The following is a 21,100-nucleotide window of genomic DNA, read 5'->3' on the forward strand; positions in this document are numbered from 1 at the left end:
AAGGGGAAATTCATTATGCTTTACAAGTGACAGAAGATCAAGAAGTAATCATTCCCTAAATAAGATTCCTCCTTTCTCCCAAAGGTGATCTGTTTGTAGTAGCTTTTATTCTGCCAGTAGATACCAGTCACAGGATCTGGAGCAGATGTGTGCTAACTAAAGCAAAAGCTGTGCCTCAGAAATCAGAAGATAAATACCTACTCAGAGTAGACTCTCTCTCATATTCTACGATACTAAGAAATAGACAGATTAAAAAAATACTATATAAGTTATAAAACAAAGTAATATTTTAAGATTAGTTTATTACTGGGATTGGGAAACTTTACATATTAATCTTTACCCAGAAAAGTCATTCACCCACAGGCAAATGAGTATCTGTCGATCAACTGTAAAACAAGTGTAACTTCCCTGCATCAAGGTTATACTATAAGAGGTTTCCTCTGCATCTGAATTACTAGTGCATCATTTAGCACCTCTCTAGTGTCTAGACCATATGGCTTCAATTGACAGCTGATGAATCCAGTAATTGTCCTCTTGCATTAGTCATTGGTTATATTGTTGTTCAGCTTCTTGATAGCAGAAGGAAAAACAACCTATAATGGCCTTGATAACGCATGCTAAAAATGTGCAGAAGCCAAAAACCTCCTCTTAGGTGTTATTACAGCTGGCCTAGAGGTGAGAAAGCATACATCAACATGCCTGATAAAAACTGAACTGCAATTCAAAATTATTATTCATTTTTTATGAAAAAGGAAATAACATTTATTCATGCAAATATCTGGAAAAATCTTGTGTGTGTGTCAGGGAGACTTATATCAGGAATTCTCACCCTCTGTCAGCAGAAAAGATACTAATGTGCTAATCAACTAATGGCATATAATGAACATTGAATTTTTAACTGACACTGTGAATAATAGTGCTCAGAGACAACCAGAACTAGGAATTCATAATATCAGGGATTGTATAGTCTGCAGTTTGAGAACTTTTTGCCAAACAGCATCCCCCCCTACATTTTTCAAACAGCAAGCTGAGGTACTGAGACACTGCTAATATTACCATAACGCATACATTTTGGGAAATAGCTCTTTGAAGAATAAGGCACTGAACCTATGAAGTGTAAAGGCACAGCTGAGGACCTCACTACCAAACTAATGCTTCCTGTCAGTCTAAAAACCTATTTAATGGATTTATTGTGAAAGTTCCAAAACAGGTAAGCAGACACTACTCAAACAATTCCAAATTATATTCCTAAATTACCCATGAATATCAAAGGTAAGATTAGATCCTATAAGGTAAACAACATTATTCCAGTATATCAAACTAAAACCAATACATTTTTACAAAAACTAAGTGATGAAATACCGTATTTTTACATTTTTGTAAAAAAAGAAATATTTTGACTTTGAAATAGCTGTTCCTCTTTTATTTGTTAAAAAAAGCACTCAAGTTAATTCACATCAGTCATTCAAACTGCTTTTCTCCATGTGTACTTCCTTACAGGTGCTACAGGACAGGAGCCTAAATTTCCCTTTTTTCCCTTAGAGTAAGCTCCTGATTAGACTGCATGTTACATGCAAACCATGCTTTATGGTGAGAGAGGTGGCCGACTGCATTATGAGAGATGTAGCCTCACAAGGGGGCTATAAGATAAAAAGGCACTTTAATATACACTATAATAGAAAATTCACTTTACTGTTAAACTGCTTAACTGAGTCAGCCCAGATTCATCTAGTCTACTTTCTCCAGGGTCTAGAAGAGTAAATATAAAGAATATGAGAATGGGGCAAGTTTCACAGATCATTCTTTTGGAACTCCCTCCTTCCTTCCCTCCCTCAGTTCAGTTTCCTGCACTCAGTAGTTTGGGAATTTGCAGCACCGTGATTATCATTCCTTAAACTTATAACAGAATCTATAATAGTCTATATAAATATGGATTTGTACAAGTACCTTTCTTAATCTATTAAACTTTCAGCTTGTATAGCTTCACATGGCTGTGAGTATTGCATTGCACTGTGTGAAAAATCCTTCACTTGTTTCACACCAACAGCCAGATAATTCAGTGAGAGCATTTTCTAAATCTTGCATTGTAAGAAATAATGAAGACTGAACTGTTCATTAACAGTGAAAGTCATCTACCATAGTATTGCATGACTGTATTGCAAAATCCAGCCAAACCTATTCACATCAGTGAAGTGTTAGTTAGACAATCCTGAATAATTGTCTCTTGCAAACTTTGTCCGTCACACTTGCCTATTCTTCCCATTTTCTAGATCATTTGAAAAATCTACAGAACAACATAAATCCCTGTTGGTAAAGAAACACTTCAGGTAAGTTAAGTAAAATAAAATACTGATAGATTGAACAACCCCAGCTCAAAATATTCTGGTATCTTCCCTGACAGGAAGAGTGCCAAATAAGTTTTACAGATTTCTCACAGAAAGAAAGATATGCATTTTGCAGAAACTATGGTAGAGTTTTAAAAAACATTTTAAAGAAAAGTTCACAGCTATTTCAACATGGAAGTTACTTTCCAAAAAAAGAAAATTTAAATATCTGAAAGAATTTCATGCATTCTCCTCACTTGCAAGTATCATTGAACCTTGCCTTCAGATTTGGACACCTTGTCTTGTCTCGTTCCTTGCAGGAGGCTCCAATGAAAACCACTCAAGCTTTCTACAAATCCTCTCTACTTACAGCAGGCAATGTTAGAGCTCATCTCAAAAAAGACCTCAGCTCACTATGGCTGTATGATGTGGCTACCACAGAGACAAATAAGATAACTAGAAGCTACTAGGGCCTTTAGTGAAGTGAGCCTTAAAACGTGGATGGATTCATGATTACCTCCAAGAATTACCACTTGGAGTGCTCAAAGCTGGTCACAAAGGCATTTCAGAAAACAGGTAAAAACATTGTGCAGCTAGTTTGACCTGATTATTTTGGTCCTGAAGCTGTCCCGAGGTCTTTATTGCCTATAAAGTAATATATACACAACTTACGTCAGTAAGAAAAGAGAGCTTTTAAGATAGGTATTCAGAGTGATGCCAGAGTGATTACCATATTCTGCCCATCATGTATTGTGCGATGTGTACCCTGTTCATATTCTGATTTTAACAAGCTACAGCTGAACCTTTCCACAGCTGAAGCAAATTCCCCTGCAGTCTCTTCCTTGCATGGTTTGACAAGATCATCCTCTTGGTTTCTTTTAGTTATTCTTCTTCTTCTCCTTTTCTTTCCCTTCTTGGGTATTTTTCTAAAACACTCTTCTGAATGTCTCAAGTAGGAGGAGCATGTCAGGTGCTGCAGACGATCAGCATTTCTGTCATCTGTCAGATGACGTTTCATAATACTAGGTCATTAGACATCTCTCTGGGGGCTCAATGTTGCTGCAGCCTGTCAAAACCAACCTACTCCACCCATTTTAACATGCATATTGCACATATCTACACCAGCCTGATAGGACATGATGCCTACTGACCACTATCACTTCAATTTTTACTTTCTAAATGGAGGTCCTTCTTCTCTTTTACCTCAACAGCAGTTACCAGAAATCAGTTTGTCTTGTTTTGGGGGGTTTGTTTTTGTTTTAATTAATCTTTCCATTGATTTGCATTAACTATAAGATCTACTATTCACAGTTTAGGTCCACATGAAGTCATCTCTCCTCTCTCTCTTTCTCTCCTAAAACATCTTGTCCAGTTTGCTGACAAAAATGTAGCAGTGTAACAACAATCAAATATTATCCAAAACCAAAAGCGTCTTGCAGATCTCCAATAATCTGCTCCTTGTGTATTTTCAGACTCATAATTATTGCCTGACCTTTTCTTCAATAAGTTGACTGCTTTTCACTTTTTTGGGGGCGGGGGGCAGAACAGGCAGCAGTCTGGAAGCTAGATTACCATCTTGGAGATCATCAGCAAAATTCTTAAATAAATTCTAAGTCCATGCCACATAGATGTCTGAGCAAGGAGACTTTATCAAAACTCACCTGAATTTTGGAAGCTTTCAAATGAGACCTCAAACATGGCAGCTAAGGTACATCCAATCCTTTGTACTCATTTGCAGCTCATCAAGTCCTACATCAACTTTCTATACTGTACATTTATATTACAGTATATGTGTAAATGCAGTAAGACTTTCCAATACAGTGTGGGAATGAGCTGAAGAGACAGGATTCATTTCATTAAGCAACACATGGAATGTGATCTCTGCTGGGATAGTGTAACCTGGTTAGCAACAGTCCTACATAATCTTATTTTTTAATTACATTAACAGTTACCTTTCTTCTTAGCACTGCTCTACTGAATGTAATTTGTCTGGGTTTGTTTGTCTTCCTCTACCATAACACCACAACCTCTTGTTTTCATATTGTGTTTTTGTTTTACAGACAAGCCATTCACTCCAAGGACCTCTGAAGGCCAGATTTACAACAAATGTAACTTCTAACTCTAATGTTCTCTGTGTAAAAATCGCCAGAACTGTTTGAAATTCATGAATGCCCACATTAGATTATTTTATTCTTCCCTTTTAAACAAAAATATACTTCTTTTCTAAGGTTCATTTTCTAGAGAGAATATAGTCTCTGAGCATGTAGCATAAGGAAAACAAAAAGCCACAGTAAGCAGAATGAGCAGGCTGGGTTTATGAACAAGTCAGAACTGCACTGTTGAGTCTGGGTGGACAGAGATAGGAAATTTATAATATTTCAATATTTCCCTCTCCCACTGATTAAACTAGTGTGTAACCTCAGATTGTGTGGGGTTTTTTTCTGTAAAGAATTCATTTACCTTTATTGACTGTGCTCTGCAGGAAACATTTTGTAGAAGGAGTTCTCAATTTGACAAGGGTGGCAAAATTAAGCAATTTCTGAAATTATGAATTATGAAGCATGATGTCTTTTATTTGTTCTAGAGATATTTCAAAAATAAGTGAGAGGTCAAGAACACTGAATTCTTATGTTTCTAATATTGTCTTAAGGAGGCTTTTTGTTTTTTGTTTGTTTGTTTTTGAGTACTTGAAACTTGGCAAAATGGTTCTCATTTTACTTATACTAGGTTGCTAGGGAGGCAGAACAGCTGGAGAAAAAAACATTCCTAACAGTATCCCATATCATTAGCGTTTCTCAGAAGGAGAGATCATAAGGCATTTTCTCTCCTTTAAAGATAGTGAGAGAAATTTTCATATTTTGTGTTAACTTTCATATTTATTCTCTCATAACTGACTGACAATTTGCACAGGGGAAGAGTAAAGAAAAGCAGTTAGATCCAATACATGATTTCACTCAGAGGTTCAGCACTTCCTTCAGTCTTCCATGCAATTAGTCATTCAGACTTTCGAGCAGAATCTAAAATCCAACGTTCAGTGACAAACATTCTCCAAACAGTGTATAAAAAAAAACTTTAGGTGTCCCAGGACTGGATCTAAAATATCCTATGCCTGAGGAAGGAGCCACTAGACTGCTAATCTAGTTGCTAGAGACAGCCATAGGGGAGGCAGCAGGGGAGATCCCGCCCCTATCTGGAGCCTACACAGCCCTGAGTCAGAAGGGGAAAAGCTCTCTTATACACTGTAAGGTAAAGATAATTAAATTCATTTCTTTAAAAGCATCTGAACCTGGCTTAGTTTTAATTTAAAACCATGATGAAATTAAAAGTAGAAAATCTGAATCACTTGTCTGAAAAGTTGGCTAAACACTAAGAAAATTATTTAGCCATAGGGCTATGAGGTTTTCTGAAAGAATAGGATTCATAACCCCTTCTTTTGAACACATTCACTGTGCAAAAATTGAAACATTCACCAAATAGCAAGAGAGCAATAGCTGCACTTAAGGCAGCTAAGACATGCTTCCAGGAAGAAAAAAATCCTGAGTTGCAATCTCTTTTTAAACTATTTCTATGTTTTACCTTAAATACCAATGGAATAACTACACAAGGAGTCTAGGAAGTTCTCCCCCAAATAACGCCCATAACCATTAGGTTAGGTACCATTCCTCCATTTGAATGATCTCAGCAGCCCAGGGAACCTTGCTTCCCTGGATGAACAGCTTCAACAGGACAAGAAGAAAATGTTCTTTCTTTACAATATCTGGGTGATTACTGTTCTCTTTCAGGAGATGGATTTAAGTCTCCTCCTGTTGAGGGCAACCAGAGGGGCAACCAGATCCTCTACTTGCTGGGCAGAGATAGCTCAAAGGCTTATAGGAAATTTTCAAGAGAAACAGGGAACTTAGAGTGTTCTGGCATGTCTAGATTCAGGCAGCTCTAAAACAATGGCGTTCTGAATCATAGTTTTTATTTTTAGTACCTTACTCTGCTAAAGTCATATTTTAACCATCTAGTTTAACTGAATCAAGCTGTGGATCTAAGCATTTTTTCCTGCCAAAGAAAGATCAATTTGCAACAGCAAAAAAAAATATTTTTTTCAAATTCTATAGTTGTTTCCCTTATGTTTTCTTCAGTGCAAAGATGTCAGGTAGGGATGACCAAAATTCATATTATGATATTTTTCAAAAAGAAAATGTGAAACTTTATATTTAAATGGCATTTTTAAAAGGAATAAGAGTTCTTAAAAGGGTTAAATAACTTGAAAATTGAACTGAAGTTTCATTTCAGTTTAAATAAAACACTTCAAATTGACTCAAATAAATGTGTTCATTTCATTGACAAATTCTGATTTGGCTTGACCTGAACTGATTTTTCCAATTTTTTGGTTCACTGACCAAACTGAAAAAAAAAAAAAAAAAAAATTATTCTCCTAGCTCTAGTGAAGATTTTCTACAGTTTTTTCTCTGAGATGTGGTAGGAGATAATACTTATTAGTTCTCAGACTCTAAGCTCACCGATAGCGGGTTTTTTTGACTCCCCCCCCAAACCCCCCAATCTCTCCAAGTACAATCCTGAGAAAATTGAATCTCTCAGTGGTTAATGGAAACAACTCAACTGAAGTCTGGCAGCACTTTTTAAGACTGAGACTTATCTAGAAGATTAGTAACTTTTAATAGAATATTGTGATATTAATATATATTTATGTATAGCATTGTGTTTCAAGAGGAAAAAATGGAAATATTGCTATTATCTCAGACACCATAAATCCTTGTTCTTATAAGGAAAGGCTCAAATATTCCAATAAATCCACCTTTAATTTTCAGCAGAACAAATAGCACTTTTTTTTTTCATTTGGTAGAACAGTTCTCACAAAATAGATACTGAATCTCTCCAACTTTCAAGTGTGCAGTTATCACCTTAATGTGATTATACATGTACAGTGTGAAATCATCATAGTTCCTTGCTTCTATCTAATGATAGGCTATTTTGTAAAGAAAAGATCAGCGTTAGAGACCCTTTCTCAGTTCTATGAGGTTAGATATGCTTTATCCCAAGATGCTAAACAGATCAGGGTTTTTACTCTACAGATGAGTATTTCTAGTATTCTGATATTTGCTCATTATTTGTTTCCCAATCATAACTGATCAACATTGAAAACTCATTCTACTGACCACAAAATACATGGCTCTAGGAATATTATTCTTTTCACTTTTTGTATAATTATCCTTTTACTTCCAATTTCTTCTAGTTATTCCCACTCTTTAAAATCACCCACACACTGCTGTGGCATTCAGCAGCTCCACATGTCCCTCCCATGAAATGAACTTTCAATGTAATCTCTTTTAGCATAAATAATCCTAAATCTCCTAGTGGCAATTTGTTTTGTTTAGAGTTTTTCATGAGGGTCTAATTTTTTCTTGTTTCACCAGAGAGGACATCTGCTTCTGAGCATAGGAAGTAGAGACTCATATTATATGAGAGATCCACTTTGTTACTTTGTTAGTTTTCCCTTTGGGGTATGGCACAATTCCAAGGATAGTTTCCTTCTCTGGTCTTAGCTAACTCCCACAGAGAACACAGCAAGCAGTGATTTCTCAGCAATTCCTTGAGATTTCTCCTTTCCCCCCAGATGATCCCAAGAAGCATTTCCTCTTTACACTTACAGGGATTCTTTTATTAAACCAAAATATTCACAAGCTAACTTGAATAGTACTTCTCTACCTGTTAGACATTTCTGATGTTACCATTATATCATTGCTACCATCAGAAGTGATATTAATCTAATCCACAGACAGAGTAGCAAACTCAGCAGACACTATGCAGACTCTGATAAATCTGATGATCAATTTGGCTTCCATCTAGAGTTGGCATCTTATATCATATCACTCTTCATCTCTGTACATCTGTGCAAGCACTGGCTCTAACACATGGGAACAGAATGTTACCTTCTGTCAACTAGCAGAAGGCAAAATGATGATGATACTACATAAGGTTAGCCTCAGCTTTGCTTGATAGAGAATTTCTACTTTATATGTCTAGGGTCATGCAGTTTGGACTAAGTATATGAACATGTAGGCACCCACCCACATTCATTTTTCACTACCTGTGGACCTTAATTTAAAGCTGCTACAGAGACTTGCTGAGGACAAAGATCATTCCCTTCTGTCTGGAAATCAGTCCTGGATTTAACTAAAAAGGGATGATACTGTGAACCGTATGTCTTGATGCACATCCCACAGGAGACAAATGAAATATTTCCACTGAACAGCCTTTGATTCCAAACCCTAATCCAAACTGAACTGCTGTTTCTAGGAGCCATCGGTTTCACTATTTAAGATTTCAAGTTTTCCTAATTTCTGAGTTCTTGTTATTACAAGTTGAAAATAATTCAAAAGTAAATGAACAAACTGCAGCAATGATGTTTTGAAGTGATGCCAAATATGAGGTAGCATAAATTTAAGTTTTCATTAGCACAAGAATATTCACTAAACTACATTCTTCTATACTAGAAGAAATATTTTCTGCAATAGAATTAAATCCATCCTGACAGTGACCCACAAATAACCTGTTTCTATAGTCCCTTTGCTATTCAGCTAGGCCTCCTGGTGGTGCAGAGCTGTCATTCATTAATTTTACTGATTGCATAATGAGAAAAAGTCATGCAGCTCTGAATATTAAAAGCAATAGGTCAATTAATCACCATACTGAAAATAGAGATAAAAATACAAAGCAACATAAGAACCAACAAGAAATTTGTACCTAGTGGGAAAGAGAAAGAATTTCACTTATGGATTAACAGAGTATCATGTACTTGGTTCAGTAAGTAGAAAGGATACAGAATAATTTTCCACTATTTTTCAAAGGTAACATTTCCAAATGAATATTTGGATTAATTTTGGAGCCGATGCTGAGGAGTAACATACAGTGACCCATACATAACTAGTTGTAGACAGACTGAAACCTGGACATTTAATGTCCTGTATTCATGAAAATTTTATGGTCTATATCAGCACACAATCTTTGTCCAACTTTAAAGTTTTTTTTTTCCCCTGATACTAGTACATTCATGTTAAATGGTATTTGAGCAAGGAAATTCTATGCATGTTGATTATCTATTCTGAATTCTCTAGATCACTCTGTTTACAACCCACGTGACTCCCTGAATAAAAAACAATATGAGTAAAAGTCTAACAAGGACCGAGTCCCACTAATAATCCTAGTGCTGGTCCCTATTCACATACTTGACTGTTTCTGATAGATCATTTTCTGGCAGTGATGCTTTGTGCCTACAGAAGGTACAAATGAAGGTTCAAGCCCTGGACTGCCAGAGAGAGGTCTTAATGGATTATGTTTTTTGAGCAATTGCCCTTAGTTTGTGATTCTTCATTTGGTAAAAAATAAGAGTTTTAACTTCATTTCCCACACAAAACTTATAGAAATAGTGAGAAGGTATTGTTCCATTATCACTACAGTTAAATACATCAGAAATATTCCTCTGCTGCAGCCATTCAGGAGGGTACCACAGTATCTTTAAAAGACATTTGTACATGCCTTTGGCACAAGGCGCAAAAATAATCGACCTCATCTGCTGCATTAGAGCTCACTGCCCATGTAGCATAATTGTAAAGCCAACACCACACAGCGCAGAAGGCAATCACATACCACTGTGTACACAGAGACTGAAGAGAAGCACTTTATCTGACATTTTTTCTGTTTACCAGTTCCACTTGCTTCTTTCTCCCTCTTTAATCTTATAGGAAATTTTCTCTTAATCTAATTCAAATAGGATTTAAATATTATTGGCTGTAAGTTTACAGCAACATATGTTTATATTTCTATCCAACTCATTTATTTTTCCTCTGCTAAACAACACTGCCAAAATTTTCTTTTCAAAGAATAAATTAACTCAGAGAATGATTGTTTACAGTGAGATCTTCTGTTAATTCTGACATTTTAAATCAATATGCCAAAAGGTCACACATTATGACTAAAAATGTATCAATATCAAAGCTTTAATTAGGTCTGTACTACTTCAATATTACAAAACAGAAGCAGGACCAAAAATTAAATAGGAAAGCAGGTCAAATACAACTGGGTAAAAAATGCAATGCTTTGTAATCCGAAGAGGGTCATGCCAACGTTATTGGGTTTTGATATGCATATCTTCAGCTGCATCCTCAGCTGGTGTACAGTGAAGTGAATTGAGTCATTTCAATTTGTGGGGTTTTGAAGGGAACTGCAGCTCCAGAATCAGCCCAGGTTTATCTGAAACTGAGCCCAGGTTGCTAAGGAGATGGACAGACCTTCATCAAAACTGAACTAAGTTCTTCAGCTGTAGAAAACCAGACCAGCTTCATCATGGATAACCCTTCTGTTTAGATTAACTTCTACTCACACCAATCTCCTGAGCTGGATCATATCAGTCCTTAGGAATATCTACAGCTTTCTGAAACTCAACTCTTACTTTCAAGAGTTTGTAACTAATAAGGTCAACCCTAAAATGGCCTGTCAATGTTCTGAAGTGTGCTAAAGTAGCCAAATACTTTCAAAGCACATGTCAAAGGGGTCAAAACTGAAACAAAAGGGAAGTAATTCACTATGTCTAGGGCCACGCTGTCTTGAACTTACCTTATCCTGCCTAAGTACTATTTCTTTTAAGGGGCAATTATCCACAGTCACCTTTAATTTTTATGAAAATAGTTTTGTTCTGACTGGGGGGAGGAAAGAACAACAAAGACAGAAATGTCTTTATAAACATTCAAAACATTTAAAATCACATTTAAAATCTGGAATAAAATGGACAGGTATTACCTTGTTCCAACTGATTCAATTCATGTGTTAAGATCAGAATTTCCATGAATAAAGAAGGTGCTTTGGGTTGGTCCACAGAAGAAAAATGTACTGTTTTTAACCAAGTTAGTTTAGTTAAATTATTTGGGTTAGCTCAGTGTAGTCAGTTCCTTACAATTTGATTCTATGGAGTCAGAAAGCCAGAACCACCATAATCCAGTCCGACCCCCTGCTTAACACAAGCTCTTTAGTCAACTCACATTTGATTGAGAAGGTTTCTTTCGGGGGGGGGGGGAAATTATGAGTAGGAAAATTATTAGTACCTTGAAATTCAAACAGTGATTCTGAAGCACAGTTATTATGCTACCAGTTAGAAATATTCAGAAATTTCACTGATTGCTAAATCCAAGCAATATATTTTATGGCCAGGCTATTGACCCTTGTAAGTCTTAACTGAATTCAATAGTTACTGGCTGCTGACAGTAACATTACAACAACACACCTATGATGATGTATACAAAGACACTGAAGATGCATCTTACCTTCTGAAAACTAGTTTTTGTTTTTTTTCTTTCTTCTCCTTGCAATAAGAATATTTGTTCTTTCAGTCAAGGTTTAAAGGAAGGTATTTCTCTACCCTGCTACAACTGAATAAATCTCACATGGGAGTACTGAGCCTTTAGGACTGTTTTACCATGCATTCACACTTGGTTTTAAACGACAGTATTTGAGGATGCCAGGTATCTGTGCCATAGTACTGGGCTCATCTTTTTCTGCTGTTGCAACCTTCTATTGAATGACAGATTTGAATAAATGTATAGACACATACGTTAATTTGATTGTCCAAACTTTTTAGCAGAAAGCAGCTTATTTTAGCAATAATTACAGTAGTAGTAGAACTAGGAATAACACCTCAAGGAACTGAGTACTTTCCTCCTCTGTCTGATAAAGATGTTAAATGTTACCTGTTTAGATATAATGCTTGAAAATGTAATTCCTCTTCTCTCAAACAACTGCCAGTCTTAAATGAGCAAAAGGAATACTGAACCCAATTCCAACAGGAACTGAGGTGATTGTATTAAGCTTTAAACAACTAAACTACTTTCTTGCAAAATATGAATAATATAGTGAAGTTGGTCAACTAAGTTTACATTCAAAGTATGATCTGGAGTGCTGGCAGACAGCAATACTTACTTTGAAAACTTCTGATTGTTTTATTCTGCTTTTTAAGTAATTAATTGTCCTGCAGTGATTGCTTCCTGTTCAGCTTCTTCAGGCAGATTAACAGAAATGTGTGAAGCAATACATGCATTTGTTTCTCTATCACGTCCGCACTATGCTTCCTAAGGGAGAACTCTTTCTATTGCTTGGAGGAGTCTATAGACGTCTCTGCAGCCAGGGTTGCTAGTGTTTCTATGTTTTTCGGTGGCCTTTCTTCAGCTGATGACAATGTCTCCACATTGCTCGAAAAGTCACTTTACCTTTTTGTGATCCTTCCACTTACCCATTTCACTTTCCATTTACCCATCTTTCAAAGAAAAGTATTCAGAAAAACAAAACCTCAGTCTCTTTTAACTAAAGCCCTTTAACAACATGAGCTTATTCTTCGTTACTTAAATGAAGAGTAAGTGTAAAATGAAAAGTAGAAAGATCACAATGAGGTTAAGTTACTGAGATTAAGATGTAGAATATAGCTCAAGCTCCTGAACTTCTGCTAACCAGTCAAGTTGCCTGAATTCTCTGCATGTCAGACTGCTTCACAATGAGAAATAATATTCTTTTTCTTTATCGCCGTTAGTCTAAGCTCTTCAAAGACGACTCTCTCCCCTCTATACAATGCCTAGCACAGCGAAGCCCATTTTTTGCCTTCAGTAATCACTGGAAAACTGAAAAACTCACTCTTCTGAATTAAGATCTAACTTTTTTTTTTCTTCATTTTATCAATTTCTGAATTATAAATCAAACAATCAAATGACTGTTCATAGGCTTTAGGACTCTAAAGCTTTTTCTCATCCTCTCTAGATTGCTCACAGGAGGATTTTATTGCCTGTCTGTCCAAAATTGAATATCCAAATAAAATAATATTGTGCCTTGCCCTGTAAAGTGAATTTCCAATTAAAATTCAACAGCGCAATCCCATTCAAAATGGTTCTAATATCATTTGAAGTATATTCATTTGACTTGGTTACCTGTTTTGTTAATTAAACTGATGAGGCAATTTATTTGCTCATTTCAGCCCTGACATTAAATGACATTTCATGTGACATCCGATATTTTTATGTTAATTGAATAACTTTTGATTTGTATATACCATGTTGATTTTGTAGTACTTAAGTGCCATAAAAAAATCTCTCATATCTGCAAATAATAAGTAATCTAAGTGATTTACAAGTAGAGTTACTAACATTTTGAACACAGGTGGCTGTTTATTTTTAGATTTACTAAAGGCTGTAGATGAACTGTCACTCCGAACTGCTATTTTTAATAGCATTTTGGAAATTAGAAATGCAGAATGCAGAGCTGGGTGTTTCTATGCTAATGAATCACTTCTAAAAATAGTGGGTTTTTTTCCATTATTTGTTCTTGCAGAACTAGGCCAGCAGAACCAGCTTTGAGAATAAGTGATAGATGTTAAGGTTTTGTACCCCTGAATATTTGATTTTTTAAGTGAGAAAGACAGACTTTAAGAGCTTACTTCTATGAAGCAAATATTTTAAACTTATTTTTAAAGCCAAGCCACATAGGAAAGGGGCAACTCCAGTAGTTCCTTGTATTTAAATATGGCCTCTGGTTGGGGGGGGGGGGGCAGGGCGGGGGGGGGGAACACACCATGACACCTGTAGCTGACATTTTCTTCAGTATAAATCTGGTATATCTACTATGCTTGGGGGGGGGGGGTTAAACAGGTTTAAATAAGCAGCATGAAGTAAGCCAACAAATATCTTTCAGTGCCGCTCTGTTTAGATAAGTTCCTCTTCTCAGACACTTTGAATGTAAACACCTATGTCCATCTTTTGAACCAAGATAAGTTCTGCTCAGGTGACTTCAAGTTTTACATTATTAAAAATGCTTCCTAAAAAACTTTATGGCACATCAACCAAAAGACTTAACTCCTATAGCACTTCTCAAACCACAGATTTCTGAAGCAATTTACAAAAACAAAAAACACCATTATCTTGTTTACAGACAATAACGGAGACAAAGAGGCAACTGAACTGCTGATGGCCACAAAATGATAGGACCAGGGATAAAGCCGAAATAGCTTGGAAACCAAAATTGTGCAGTATCCACTAAAGCAAGACAAAAGCATCAGTACAGTTTCTCCATGGAAGTCTTCAAATTTAATGTTATTTGTATTTAAGGGAATTTATTACTGCACACCTCATCCTCTTTCTATGTTATGAGACAAAGACCAAGGTTAATAGAGAAAGAAAGCTTAAGTAGGGTATTTAGGCACCTGAAGGGGTCTGGTTCTTATAACTATCAAATTATTAATAATTTTCATGATACTCTAGCAAAGCAAATTGATAATGAGACTAATGTCAATGAAATAAACATTTTAGCATCTTAGATCACATACATTTACCAAAGCTGTTTGGCCATTTGTTGTATTAGAGTCTACATTAATTAAAAAAAAAAGTTTTTTCAATGTGTTTGGTTCAGTTTATGCAGGTTGTTCTATTAAACATGTCAGTATAGACCTCTTTAGATTGGTACTTGTGGGACAGTTAACTATGTATACATACATTTTAGAAGGGCATTATTCTTCATACAATATATGAAAGAGAACAGTTTTCCTGAAAGATAGACTATCGCATACTTCTGTTTGTTTTTAACCTTTAAAGTCTTTATCTTTGTGCTTGCCAGCATTATCAGGACAATCCAAAATTAAGGTCCTACACCTAAACAGCTACTATTGCTAAGATTTCTCACCACTTGCTAATTTCAAGAGACCAGGAGATATTCATGAAGCTCTACTTTTTTCTCTCTGACACAGTGGAGGCAACTTCAGGTCACTCAAGAAAGATGAAACAAAATAACCAGAGAAAATGCTCCTTCTTTAAAGACTGAAGATAAAAACAAACCAATCCACAATAACAAAAAAACACCAAAGCCAGAACTACTAGTTTCAAATAAAAAATAAATTAAAAAAAAGCAGGCAAGCCATGTTCAGCTTTCTATGATCTTTATTCTATAATGGGAACAAAGCAGAAATTCCTTATTCCTGTTGAATGTTCTGCATGAAGTTAAAAAAACAAAAAAACAAAAAAACAAAAAAACCTCAAACTTTCAAGAATGTGCTTTTCAGTAGGAAAACTCTGATATGGTCTGTATTGCAACACTGAATGAATAGACTTTTCTTATCTGGGCCACCCTGGGAATTTCCTCTTGTTAACTTGTTTCAGGATTTTTGGTGTTGGCCAAAAGCTTCATGTACCCAGATCCCACTCTCCATAAAGGGTGCCACATAAAACTTGGACAAAAACAAACAAACAAACAACCCAACCTCCCTGTCTTTTACCATAGCAATTATTAAGATGGAAATAAACAACTAAAAAAAGACTTGCATATATACATGTATATATATTTTGACTCATAATACATCTTTGATACCCACTGGGAAGCTAAAATAGGTAAATTAGTACTAATGTAGTATATCCTTTAGTGTATATTAATCACATGCTATACTTCACTGGAGCTTGAAATTTCAGTTTGGATATATACATAGGTTTTGAGAAGAGTGCCTTGCAGTGACTCAAGCATACTATCTTTTCATTTTAATCTTTACAAGGATGCACTGAGGAAAGTCATGAGAGGTGGCCTATATTCAAATTAAGAGTGATAAAAAAGTGATAGACTTCTCTCCAAAGTAGTTAACATGTTGGAACCCAGGCCTACCTTTCAACCACACACACACACACACACACACACACACAAAAGCTAAACCTTATTTAGGGTGAAGAACAGACAGTGGCTGCAGTAAAAGCAAGAGAAGCTGTATGTGACTGGAGAAAACAAACAAACAAAAAAAGTTTGCAGGACAATGCTTCTGTGGAATCTAGCTCATTGATTTCAGGCTTTTGAATAAGGAAATAGTCTGCTACGGACTAATTATACACAAACACACATACGGCAAAAAGATTACCATAATACAGTACTTGATTTATCAGATTTCTGAACCTACCAACCAACCACTCAGTGCTCCATATTTTAACAAGTGTTTAGGGCCAAAACTGCAACACTATATAAGTACAGTATGAGGACATACTTACACAAGCAATTTCTGGATTTCCTTATTTTTGGAAATGTTAAAATGTGGCCCACATTTGTGCAAAGGCATGCTGAGAATCCTGACAAAGTGTCAGATCTGAGCTGTCTTGGATTGCAGGTATGATGCTGCAAGGGTGGCAAGCAGAACACAGAGTAAAGATGACATGGGATAGAAACAGCTGACCAAGTTTTTCCTTTTTTCTGTCAGAGCACGCTGAATCACTAGCCACTTACATTGCAGCCTCGCAAAAAAATTCTGCCTGTACTTTCTTTATCTATCAGTACTTCAATACAGCAGCTTTCAAGCCTGTCCAGGTAACAATTTTCCTTCTCATAAAAAATATATTAGACAAGGCTGACATAAATCTCAGTACAATATAGACCAAATCTTGCAAAATTTAAGAATTTTTTTTCTTCTCCAGAAAAAAAAAAAGTGTTAGGGTCATGCAATTACAGCACATGTCTTTTGCTCTGGTGAAGTTGTTTGATGCATCTTCAAACACGTTTTTATTTTGAGTTTGGAAGTTACAAAAATATTAAGTGACATGCAGGAGCCGTTTTTGACAAATGGGGAGGGGGGGAGAGTAATGGAAGCTAAGGGATGAGGAGAAAGCTTGCAACTGTGGTTTGTCCTTCCGGTCACTGAAAGGTTACACGATCTGGTCTTTAACAGGTGCCACTTCCTTTATCCCTGTTTGTCCAGCGCTCACTCTCTCCAGCTATTATGCCAGACCAGGAGTCCGACCAATCTGTGCCTCACTGACACTGACACCACCTTTCTATGACTTTCATTCTCAGCCTTGAGCAGAGAGGACTGTTTTCAGGCCTTTCTTCCTGTTGCATTTGTGCAGTGAAACATACAAAACTGAAGCAACCAGAAATCAGCAAACTTTTTGTTTGTTTGTTTTTATTGTTGGTAACACCCAACTGCAGCACCTGAATGGGATCCTTTTACATTTCCTGGGCAGCTGCTGCTACTCAGAGATGACATGATTTCTTTCCACACTAGCAGCATGTTCTGCATATGGTATGTAACCATATGCAGGATATGCATATTAAAGAAGAATATTAAAATGGTATTCATACCATGTAACAGTATGGTGCCTTTTTGCATATGCATACATAACATCCCCCATCTTCTCTTCCCTTTCTTTCTAGGGATACAGCTTTTGCTTCTCTCCATTTTCCACTCATTTTCCATATTTGTCTTTTAGCTCCTTTCCTCCCACTGCTTTTGTCCATTTCCCCCCAACAAGGCCAATTTATCCTGACCATCTCCAGTCTTAAGTCACCACTGCATCACTACATCATCTGCTTCTACTGTTCTAGCTCTTCCATTAAATGTTTCCCGTGAAAATCCTGAAATCTGACTTAATTTTGTCCATTGCAATTTGCTATATCCTACAGTTTTTTCCTATTTCCCTAGCTATAAACACTACTTCCAATTTGAACCTTATTTCCAAAATTTCAATACCTGTTCACTTTTTTCTGCCACTTTAGTTTCCTATACAGAAGCATGCCTATTCCTTGCAAGACAATTACCAAGAAAATAGGGGGAGTTCTTTGATTTTCAGTTGCCCTCCTTTTCCCCCTCTCCTCAAACTTTTTCCACTTCATTACAGAAGTTCTCCACTATCACCCCAGCTTCTGTCCTCACCCTTCTAATCCCTCTCATCCCTATTTTTGTTTTTGTTCCTACCCTTCTCCTTAACCTCTTTTCTTGCTCCTCTCTACACAGCAGGCATGCGCATTAGTCTCCCCAATATATCAAAACCCTTCCTTGGAACTTTTGCTTCAACTTACATGAAGTACTTTGGCATGCTATGGATGGTAGCCTTATAGACCAGAATATCAGTCAAAAGTCTTCTTAAATGTTCTCCATTTTGTTTTAACTTCATAAGTTTAGATCCAACTCAGGAGAGTCTCAAACTATGACTATTTCTCTGAAGCACTACATTACTACTAATAAATACTATGATTTTTAAATCCCCAGAGAGGTCACACTGCATAATCGTCCCCCACCCAAACACAAAAAAGTCTTTTTTGACAGCTAAACACAGGATAAAGGTTATTCAAGTAAAGTTCAAAAAACCTGAGTTAGTTTTGCAAGCCATTACTGATTGCTGGGATTGAAAGAGAATGGGAAAGGTTTTCCAGAAAAAACTGCAAGAAGCTACCTAACCATAACATACAAATCTGATGTTTTCACATTCTGCCTCTACATAGGCAATACAAGCTGACATTTTTCACAGCCCAAACTTATTATTAGTTATTTCCTTTCCTTCCTTATTCACAGATTTTATGCTATTTTTAGTCTTGTCTAGAAGCAACAAGAACAAACCAGGAAGATGCAAATATTGAGAGTTTTAGGATACATTTCCATTCTTAGTAAATTTAAGCATTCAGAGCATTTAGTTGTGCCTACTCATCTTGACAAGTTTTTCTGCACTGCATAGATGACAGAGATCAATTCCAGCACAGTGTCCCATTTACAAACACTAACTTTAGGTCCAATATCATATTTTTAACTGGCATTTTCATAAGCAACTACATGATTTAAGCGCACAAGACCCATTGAAAAACAACAGGATGAATTGTGCTTAAATCACGAAGTATTATGGAAAAATATTATCCATTCTATATAGAAAAATGAACAGCTGCAATTGAAGTGACTAAAGTCTCACTTAGCATGTTCTGCGAACAGTCAGCAGATGTAATACTCTGCTTCTTAAAAGAAAATAAGAGGATGTCTCTATCAAAACATCAACCAAGACCAATCATACAGCGATCAGGGATTTCCTCTGCATGCACACACAGCTTTGCCAGTATAGTCTTGATTTATCATACTTCCTTGTTACTGAACCTCTCATCTTCTCATAAATAGACTGCCATACGCGATTTAGAATATCATTGTTCGCTAACAGAGACAAAAGCCCACTAGAGACTGGACTGAGAAAACTCAACTCATTGCTTTTGTTCATCAGTGCAAAGTGGAAGGCTAACAAAACTGTTTTAGTTGAATGTGGACTGAATTTTCAAAAATTATTGAAAGACTTACCTTTCCCTTCAATTTTCAAATGAGAATGATTTTTTCTATTTCTATGGTCTTCTTTTATCCCACTTTCATTAGTCACAATCACAAGTTTGTCTTGCTTCTGCTGTAGCTTCCTACAGCTAGGGGAAGGAGAAACATTTCCACCATGCGTGAAAAGATTGAACTAGGTAGCAAACGTGCAACTGCTTTGTGGACTGTCTTACGACCATCATCTCCTTGAAGGTCAGAGTGCTGTGCCAAACCACCATACACAACACTCTCCTTGTAAATTTGATATTGTTGTCCTTACTACTCAGTCTTAAGATGAGATTTATGTACAGCAGGGAACATAAATGACTCAAACCTATGAAAAGTGAAAGATTATCCTTTATTGACATATGCATACAGTAACACTCTTCCCTGATTCACTTTATTTATACGTGTACAAAGCAGGTGGAACTATTACAATTCTTGGAGAAGTTCAATGATGTCTTTAGCAGAGAAGTTTGAAGATACTCAATACTCAGACAAGGCCCTTAGCAAACTAATGTAACTTTGAAGCTAGCCCTGCTTTAGCCATGGAGTTGGACCAGATGACCACTAAAGATACCTCACAATGTAATTTAAAAAAAATAATTCTTATTTTATAGCACATTACATATGCTTCACAAGAGAAAAACTGAGTATGAAAAGAAACAGGCAGAGATCAAGATGAATGACGTTGTTCACAGGTCTAAGGAAAAAGAATTCCCAACAACGTTTCTGTGTTTTCTTTACCACTAATATTCTATTAGTCTTCATAGTTTTGCCATCATAATGCAATGGTTGCCTATAATCAACATGCAGGTTATTATTATATTACCTGTTAAACAAGAAATAGATCTTTCACGTATGTGAGGAATACGAATTCAGCTAGTAAAGTCAATGTAACTTTAGTGCTTAACAGAAAAGAAGTTCACACCTCATAACTGCATGATACAAGTTCGTAAATCTCCTCTCCTGAGCAGTATTTGTACCACACGGGCAATTCGCATGTTAGAGCACCTTCACCAAAAAAAGCTGCTGATAGGACATTCTCCATAGGGATCCTTTATTCTAAAGTTTGCTCTGCTGTACTGGTCGATAGAAACACATCACAAAAATCCATCTTCGTATTACATTCTGAGGTCTACTGTGAGAATAATTTCAATAGGATTCCATAAGATTAAGAAATTTGATTTCAAAATTGATTAATGACAGATTATAATTGATTAATCACCTATTTATCCATTTCATAAAACTAGAAGAAACAGTTATATTCACAAAAAATGATGATTCTAAGTAGTTGCTCTTGGCCCATACAAAAGCAGCTTGTCTTGAACCTTCATACAAGACCTGATGGTTATAATACTTTCTGTACTGCACAGAAACAATTTTCAGCTCTTCATTGAAGATAACATTCCAGTCCAGCCATTTCTCATTCACAGGATACTAAAATAATGCTCACCTCCATGGACCTCATCCAAATTTAGTCACTGATAGTTGTTTTTGCGTAAGGCATATCCCTAATATAAGTACACTTGATAGCGTCCTTTACTTTTTAGTATAGCTCAAACTACTGCAGGTTTTTCATTACGATTTTTTGTAGGAAGACAAGAAAGCCATCTTAGGATTTAATGAGAATGAATACTCTGTAATATTTCTG

The sequence above is a fragment of the Apteryx mantelli genome, chromosome 2, assembly GCF_036417845.1.
Source record: "Apteryx mantelli isolate bAptMan1 chromosome 2, bAptMan1.hap1, whole genome shotgun sequence".
Classification (NCBI taxonomy): domain Eukaryota; kingdom Metazoa; phylum Chordata; class Aves; order Apterygiformes; family Apterygidae; genus Apteryx; species Apteryx mantelli.